Source organism: Rhinatrema bivittatum, chromosome 6 (genome assembly GCF_901001135.1).
Source record: "Rhinatrema bivittatum chromosome 6, aRhiBiv1.1, whole genome shotgun sequence".
NCBI classification, from domain to species: domain Eukaryota; kingdom Metazoa; phylum Chordata; class Amphibia; order Gymnophiona; family Rhinatrematidae; genus Rhinatrema; species Rhinatrema bivittatum.
The window spans coordinates 327,817,016-327,825,911 of NC_042620.1; the positions used below are offsets into that span (position 1 = coordinate 327,817,016).

Genomic DNA, 8,896 nt, shown 5'->3' on the forward strand with positions numbered 1-8,896 from the left:
TATCATTAAAATTTGTAGCCTATAGTGCCGCCAATAAACATTTAACTAAGCTACTTGAAACCTTTTGCTCAGCTGTGTCAGGATGGCCGAGTGGTCTAAGGCGCCAGACTCAAGGAGTGTAATCCTTACCCGATGGGTGTTCTGGTCTCCGAATGGAGGCGTGGGTTCGAATCCCACTTCTGACACATGACTTTTTTTTTTTTAACTTTGTCTTCCTGAAAAGAATTAAATCAATATATAATGTAATTATTTAAAATTGCCAGATTTTAAAGCATTCATACTCAGTTTGCGGTTATGTAGCTTGTGCCATAGAGTTTTTAAAATGGCATCTAGTGTGACAGAAGAGCTAAAATAGTCATTTAAAAGACAATTATTGAAAGTGATTATCTGATTACTTTGCTGCTACACTGGTTTAGTGGATGACAAGAAGTTATTGAATATGATCGTGAGCCCTCAGGGACAGGAAAATATATGCAGTACCTTAATGTAATCTGCTTTGAAGTGTCTGAAAGGCAGAATAAAAATATAAAATGACATTTTATATAGCAGCAGTCCAGCTAGCTATAAAACTTAATTTTGCTGCAAGCAAGAGCAGGGATGCCAAAATGGAAACCTCTATTTTGTTAGAAGTTTGCAAGTATAATGTTTTAAATTGTGGTTTGATTGTTTGTGCATGGAGGAATGGGGCATCGATTTTCTGATATGTTGGTATATAGATCTCTCAATGATTTGTCATATTTCCCAGTTTTTCTTTCCCCATTCTTTTTTATTTTTCAATTCTTTCTTTATTAAACCTATTTATTACAACCACAAAGTAATACTTTGTTAAAGAAATTTTCAGAGAGTACAGTTTAAGGCAACTTATTTTCAGGCAATTATCCATAACTATATCATATTACACTCTCTCCATCACAGAGATAATCTGGGGGGGGGAGGATAGAAACAAGAAAATAACCCTAAGAGGATATCAATAGACTTTACAATAAAATAAAAAACTGCAGCATGAGAACATCCCCACATTTACTTCCAATTATGACCCAGTGATACCAAAATTCATAGCAGGTAACGTCCAAGAACTCCCGCAACTGTTCAGTATGTGCTGCCTCACAGGCTCTATCCTGCCTTCCATTACAAATGCTGCTGCTTCTGGTGCCTGAAAAACACTACCATTTCAGGCACTTGTAAACACATTTGGGGTCCAACCCACAGTTTGGGAAGCCTGGATATAAACAACAGCCTTTAAATCTCTTTATATTAAAACAGCAAGAGCATGCTTCACTTCTCTAGCTCTTGGGTTAAGATCCAAGTGCAGGGTCTGAGCCATAAGCTAAGGTCACTCACTTTTTGGCTGAGACCAAACCTGCACAAAATGGAGCTGGAGAAGAGAAGGTGTTAATGTCCTGCTACCCAACCTGACTGGGGATATAAAAATGTTGCGACAATGACCAAAGATGGATGATAAAATCTGCTGATAAATACATACATTAATTCAAAGCTTGCTGCTTTTTGTTGAATATTTTACAAGAATTGCTTAACTCTCCACTTTGTTATTTTTATTCACTCACATTTCTTATCCCTTTTTCCTGGCTGTTTAAGATGTGGTACAGTTTAAATAAAATAAAAAAAAGAATACAATTTTGCTGTTAAAGCAAATAATAAACATTACAAAAGACCTGTTTAAAACATAACATAAATACACAAACATGGGGTTGATTTTGTGGAGGAAGAGCTGTCAGCATTGGAAGTGCCCTGCCTGGTAGAGTGAGGGGATTAACAACTACTCCTGCTTTCCTGCTAGCAACATGGGGGTGCTGCGAGCCCTGCTAGCACCATGGGGTGCTCAAGACGGTGACATCATTTGGCTGCACCTTTCAGCTATTTAAAACTGGGCCCTGCTTGAGGATACAGTATTAGCACTGAGTCCACAGGTGGTCTCCCTATAATCCTCAGAGCTATCCTTTATTAAGTATAGCATTAATATGCAAAATCAATCAGAATAACTGGGCCGAACTGTTGCCATGGGCAGAATTCGCCATTAATTCACATCCAGCTTCATCCACTGGATCAACACCATTCAAAGTGGTTTATGGACGACTACCTTCACCGCCACTTCCGCTGACTCTCTCAGTGTCGTCCCCAGCAGCTCAATCCACTGCTGATGATATCCATCATTTATGGATTCAGACTAAAGACTAATCAAAGCGGGTGAACGAGCAAAGAAATCATACGACGCTCATCATTCTAAAGCGCCTGCATTTCTACCCGGTGACAAAGTCTGGCCGTCAACTAAGCACTTGAGACTAAAGTTACCTTCTACTTGATTTGCTCCACACTACGTTGGACCGTTTCCAATTCTCCGACGTCTTGGCAACATTACGTACAGTCTGAAGCTACCGCCTGGATTGAAAATCCACAACACATTTCACGTTTCTCTTTTGAAACCACTCATTCTCAGTAAGTTCTCATTCAGGTCTCCAGAACCAACTTCTATTACCACAGAAGAAGACCTTGAATATAAGGTTGAAGCTATTCTGGATGTAAGAAGACGTGGCAAAACTTGGAAATACCTTCTATCTTGGGAAGGTTACGGCCCCGAAGAAAATTCTTGGGAGCCAATGGCAAATATCCTGGACAAAGAGATGCTTCTTCAGTTTCATCAGATGCATCCACACAAACCAAATCCTGGTAAAAGGACTGGAGGCCATCCTTTGAAGGGGGATACTGTTGCCTCCGTCGGTCTTCGACGGCTTCGCCCCACCTACCTCTCTCTACTTGCGGCTCCTTCCGCTCACCTTGGACTGATGGCCACCGCGGTGTCTGCCTGCTGTTCTCTCCAGTGTCCCTGGACCGGCTATGGTGCTGCCTCCCACCATTCTCCTTCAAGGTACCTCTAGGGAGCGCGCACACACGCCACCCTCATCTTTAACTCCACGTTGGTGCGAACCTCGGGGCGTCCCCCTGTTCTGACGTCACGACTCCAGGGTATATCTGCCTACAGTATTTGCTAGCTCGTTGAGTTAGCAACAGGATTCGTACGGATGGGATTCGCTCTCCTTTCCTAAGCTACTCTGCCACTCCAGCTCTACCTGGAACTCTTACTACCCTTCGGGGTCACTAACGGGGTACCTGCTCCTCGGGGGCCTCTCTGCTTCTTTCAGGTGCTATCAGGAAACCGGTACTCGCTCCTCGAGGGCCCATGTTCCCTGTGTCACTGCCTGCTACTTCTACCCTTCTACTTGGAAGAACTAACTTACAGTCACCATCAGTGAGTACAGAAAACATCTCTCTCTACAGTACTGCCTCGCCGGAATCAGGTACTCGCTCCTCGAGGGCCTGCCCTCTGCTCCGGTGCCAGACCTCTCGTCTAGTGGAATCTGCTACTGCTAGTGAGTACAACACCACTGAGTTTCTCTGCTCTAAGGGATCAGGTACTCGCTCCTCGAGGGCCTGCCCTCTGCTCCGGTGCCAGACCTCTCGTCTAGTGGAATCTCTGCTACTGCTAGTGAGTACAACGCTACCGAGTCTCTCTGCTCTAAGGGATCAGGTACTCGCTCCTCGAGGGCCTGCCCTCTGCTCCGGTGCCAGACCTCTCGTCTAGTGGAATCTCTGCTACTGCTAGTGAGTACAACGCTACCGAGTCTCTCTGCTCTAAGGGATCAGGTACTCGCTCCTCGAGGGCCTGCCCTCTGCTCCGGTGCCAGACCTCTCGTCTAATGGAATCTCTGCTACTGCTAGTGAGTACAACACCACTGAGTTTCTCTGCTCTAAGGGATCAGGTACTCACTCCTCGAGGGTCTGCTCTCCCTGTCTCGGAGCTCTCCTATTTTTATTTGGGACTCTGAATGCTAATCTTATTGTGTACTCATATCTCTCAGTCTCTTTCCACTACAGCACTGTTCTACAGAGGATCCGCTGTTCCAGCGTTCTGTGAAAGACGCGCCCAGCCGGGCTCTACAACCACCACTCACTACTGCTACCTCTGGTGGTTCCATAAACTGTTTAATAAACGATTCAAATCTGTGTTTGTCTGTCCGGAGTTTAGCCTGACACTGTGGTCCCTCACGGGACTGAACCCCATGGGCGTGGTCAGCTGCCACAGTGTCCAAGAATCCACCCAAACACCATTAACCATAACAAATATAATTCAAACGCCGATCGTGCTTAATGACAGCTCAACAGTTAAATTATCTAATAATGTACGTGACCTTGGAATCATTATTGACACTGAACTTAAATTAAAACAACACAGTAAGGGAAGGTTATGGGAAACTGATGATGCTGAAACGCCTTAAACCATTATTAAATCAAAATTATTTCAGAACTATACTACAATCCCGAATTTTTTCCAGTACTGACTATTGCAACTCTCTGCTACTTGGCCTCCCATCTTCCACCATTAGACCATTACAAATTTTACAGAACAGAGCAGCAAGAGTATTAACCGGTAGCAGGAAAAAGGGCAACATTACACCGATAATAGCTGAATTACACTGACTACCAGTTGAATTCCGTATACATTATAAAATTCTTAGTACACTACACAAACTAATATTCGAAGAACATGCAGACTGGCTTAACACGACAATTCGCCTCCATACACCCTAAAGAAATTTAAGATCAGCAAACAAAGGCCTATTATCGATTCCATTGGTAAAATCAGCACATCTCACCCAGGTCAGCGACAGGGCAATCTCTCTCGCAGGACCCAAAATCTGGAATGCAATGCCATTGGACCTTAGATTGCTGCAGGATTTCAGACAATTTAAAAAAGATTTGAAAACATGGCTGTATACACAGACCTTCACACATAAGATAGGAGACTCTTAAGGCAGATACCTTTTACTTTTTTTCTACTTATTATTTTATGGTTTTATTTTGTATTCTTAACCCGTTTACATTTCCTGTTTTTTAGTTGCTTTTATACTGATACTGTATTAGTTTTGTAGCACTTATCTGGTATATTTTAATATTTTATTAATATGAATTTCTGTATCTTACATTTCATATTTTTCAATGTGTAAACCGTTGTGATGGTATTTACTAAACGACAGTATAGAAAAGCTGTCAAAGAAATAAATAAATATTGCATCAGAACTAGTGGGCCCTGTTATCTCAGTCTCTCTCTCGTACACTGCTTCAGGTTCTGATAGTATCTCAGCTCTGATTTGGTGGTCTAGTTCCATGATGCATACACTTAGCTGGATCCATTCCACTGGCGCTGATCCACTAAACTGGCAAAATGTTGGTAGTGGGCGCAGTTTAAGGAGCTAAACGGGCTCCTTCTCCGGGGTCTGTGTGGGGAGCGTCGTCTCCTGGGCCTATCTAAGATTTAATTAAAATCATGTTCTTCCGGAGGAAGTGACATCACCTCAGCAGATGGCTGCTTAACCCAGAGGCTCCTCCAACAACAAGCTATATCTCCATAAATCTCGGGCATCCATCGCAAACTCGTCAAATCTGTTAATCCAACAGCCTGGAGTACACAGATGTCGATAAAACGCAAATCGCTGGACTTTAAAAAATATTCCTACCAGAAACAGAGTCACAGCGAGGGGCCTGATTTACCAAAAATGGCGCAGCTCGATGAAGGCCCGATGTTGGGGGACGCCACAGACGAACTATTCCCGGAGGAAGATGACCTACCGACCCGGGCAGAAATGAAGAGATGGTTCGCGTATCTAAAACAAGACATTTACAACAACAAACGGGACATAATGAATTTAATAGAAAAAAATTAAAGAGGAACTTGCCGAAAATGGTTGGCGGATTTTCGATGTTGAAGCTCGCACTGATGCGAACAGCGAGGAAATTAGGTTGACACGGGACACACAATCTTCCCTACAAAGCGAAATTGAACAACTTACAGAAAAAGTCAAAGACTTAGAAAATCGTTCACGCCGCCATAACTTACATTTCTGGGGAATACCCGAGACTCTGGAACATCAAAACAGCATAGAAGTGGTAGCACAGATCAGCGCTATGCTATTGATTGAAGCACACGAATCGGCATCGACAGAGAGCCCGCTGGCAGTAAAAATTGACCGTGCACACAGGGCCCTGGGGCCTAGATTGAGCAATATACCTTGCGATATTATCGCATGCTACCATGACTTTGCCATCAAGGATCAATTAGCAATGATAGCGAGGAAACAAGCTCAGCAACAAGTTTATTACGAAGGAGGGAATAAGGCTGGAAAACAATTGGCGGGCAAATTAAAAACAAAACAAGCCCAGAATAATACAATCAAGCTTCAAGACAAGAATGGCCAAATGCTGACGACTAACACAGATATTACATGGAGCTCTACCGAGCCGAGCCCAATATTGCCAAAGAGGAGATTAACTCATATCTCCAGGACATCCCACTGCCCCACTTATCTACACCAAATAGAGGCTTTAGATAAAGAAATAACGGGGGCAAAAGTGATGTGGGCTATCAAAAGTTTAAAATTAGGGAAATCCCCCGGACTAGATGGATACACAGTGATGTTCTACAAAACATTTACAGACATCCTTACCCCTATACTAATTAAACTGTTCAACTCACTATGTGGTCCATCCTCCCTATCTTCAATTGCCAACTTGGCGGGGGTCACCCTAATAGCAAAACCAGGGAGAGACCCTACGATCTGCAGCTCATATAGGCCGATTTCCCTAATTAACATCGATATGAAACTATTAGCGAAAATTTTGGCTAATAGGCTCGATGCTATCCTACCGGATCTAGTGCACCCCGACCAATCAGGATTTATTCCTTGGAGGTGGAGAATCTAACGTCAACATCAGGGGCCATGGCCAGGTTCCCGCCGCGGGCCCTTTAAAAGGATTAGCAATGCGCACGCACCTAGGGAGGGCCGTGGCATGGGAGGCGGCGTCTCTCTGCGGACCATGCGAAGAGGCCCAACGAGCAATGGCATCTTGACTGGCAACACTGGGAACCAGAGCTGGAGGCACCAGGGGCAGCCTGAGGTCAGAGCCAGCGGCCCACCACCACCAGCGAGGAGGAACCAGGAGCCGGAGTCCGTGCAAGAAGGGAGGGGACTGCGCCGTGAATGGCACGTGTAACACTGTCTGTATTCTGCATGTGTGGCTTAGGTGAGGTATTCTGCTAGCATGTAGACTATATAAAGGGGTCTTGTCCTACTTTCTTAATAGGAGGTGCATTAGTGTTTTAGGGCCTATTGTAATATCTGCAGTGCTGCCTTTTCCTATGGAGGGTTGTTACTGTCTCTAACATCCCTCCTTCCCTCTTCCTCACTAGTCTCTCACTTTCTCTCTCTCTCTGCTCCACAGTTCATCCCAACCAGTTGCCCACTCTCTCCCTCCACTTGTTGAGCACTGTCAGTCGTTCACTCCTCTCCACCAGTCCATCTCTGCCAGTCTGTCTCTCTCCCTCCACAGTCCAGTCCTGCCAGTCACTCATCTCTGTCTTCCCCTCCACAGTCCATCCTTGCTAGTCTCTCTTTTCCTCCACCAGTCCATCCCAACCAATCCTTCTCTCTCCACCAATCCATCCCTAAGTCTCTCTTTTCCTCCACTAGTTCATCTCTAACAGTCTCTTTTTTCCTCCACCAGTTCATTCCCATTAGTCTCTTCTAATCCACTAGTCCATCCTCACCAGTCTTTCTCTCTCCTCCTCGCTCTACAAGTCCATGCCCTCCAGTTGCTCCAGATCCAGACAGCTTCAGCTATGTGGATGTATGACAGAGTAACCCTAATCTCCCTCAGTTACTGGTGCAGGACCAGACATTTAGCTGGTCCACCTTAATTCCCCTAAAGAGAGAGAGCTCTGTGGGTGGGGCCCAGCAAAGGAGGAATAAGAGTTCGGAAGTAGGTGGGTTAGTCAGACCAGACCCAAGTCTCCAGGAGGAAGGCAGCTCCTGTAGAATATCGCTGTCCAAACACTGAGCTGCAAAGGAAGCTGTGAGTACTGAAAGTACACTGTTCTGAAGTTTAACAGTCTACTATTGTTTTGTTTGATTGAAGCTGTAAAATAAAGATAAAATGTTTTGAAAAGGCTGGAGTCAATCCAGATTTGTGCCTCCAGCCAAGGAATCGCTAATCGGGGCCCATAGGTTGCCTGTATATACACCACATAAGTTAATGAAGATGAGTACATTCTTGCCCATTTACTGCTGTGCTTTGCAATTATAGGTATTCAGTTTATTTCAGTAAGCATTATTTAATACTAAATAAAACATGAATGAGTCTGTGCATATAATCATTTCTTTATTACATTAATAACTTTTCTATATATGGCAGGTTGAAAAGGGGTCCACACTTGCAAAAAGGCTGAGAACCTGCAGTTCTGCTCCTCCTTCTTAGCTGTCTCTTTTCAGTCCTGTCCCCTTGTACCTGAAGGGAGAGAGGAAAGAAACTCAGGTAGCTGCCTGCACATCCCCTGATTATCTCCTTACCTCCCCCGAGGTTTCTAAATTCCCCAGAGCTTTTCTTTTTTTTCTGCCAGCACTGACAGCTGCTCAGGGCCACCCCAACCTTATTTCTCTTTTCTCCTGGGCTATGACATCCCCAACCAAAGGCTCCCCGGGGAATGTACAAAATATATATGCTCCTCATTCTTTAATTTTTAATCTCTGGTTACATAAATAAAATAATAATAGAGAGAAAAGTACAGAGGATCATTAATTGCAAAAAAGTGAAAGGAAAGTCCGAAATGAACTGTCTATGCCACTGTAGCAGAAAGTAAAGTGGGCGGCCAACCGGAAAAGGTGACGTTTGAAAGTTGCCAACTCTAGTTGGCTTCCAAACCCTGCAAACAAAATAAGCGGAATGTACAATTCATCTACCACCAAAACCCCATCAATGCGGAAGCGCTCCAACCCTCCCGGCTGCTTGGCTCCGCCCACCCGGAGAAAGGGACAAATAGGAGGGCAAC

The 8,896-nt window shown here is 44.4% G+C and overlaps 1 non-coding gene across 1 annotated transcript; it reads left to right on the top strand.

Moving 5' to 3' along the window:
- The first annotated feature begins 76 nt into the window (after nucleotides 1-76).
- On the top strand, nucleotides 77-185 carry TRNAL-CAA. The gene is made up of 2 exons: nucleotides 77-114; nucleotides 140-185. It is a non-coding gene; the product is annotated as a tRNA-Leu (tRNA).
- The last annotated feature ends 8,711 nt before the right edge of the window (nucleotides 186-8,896 follow it).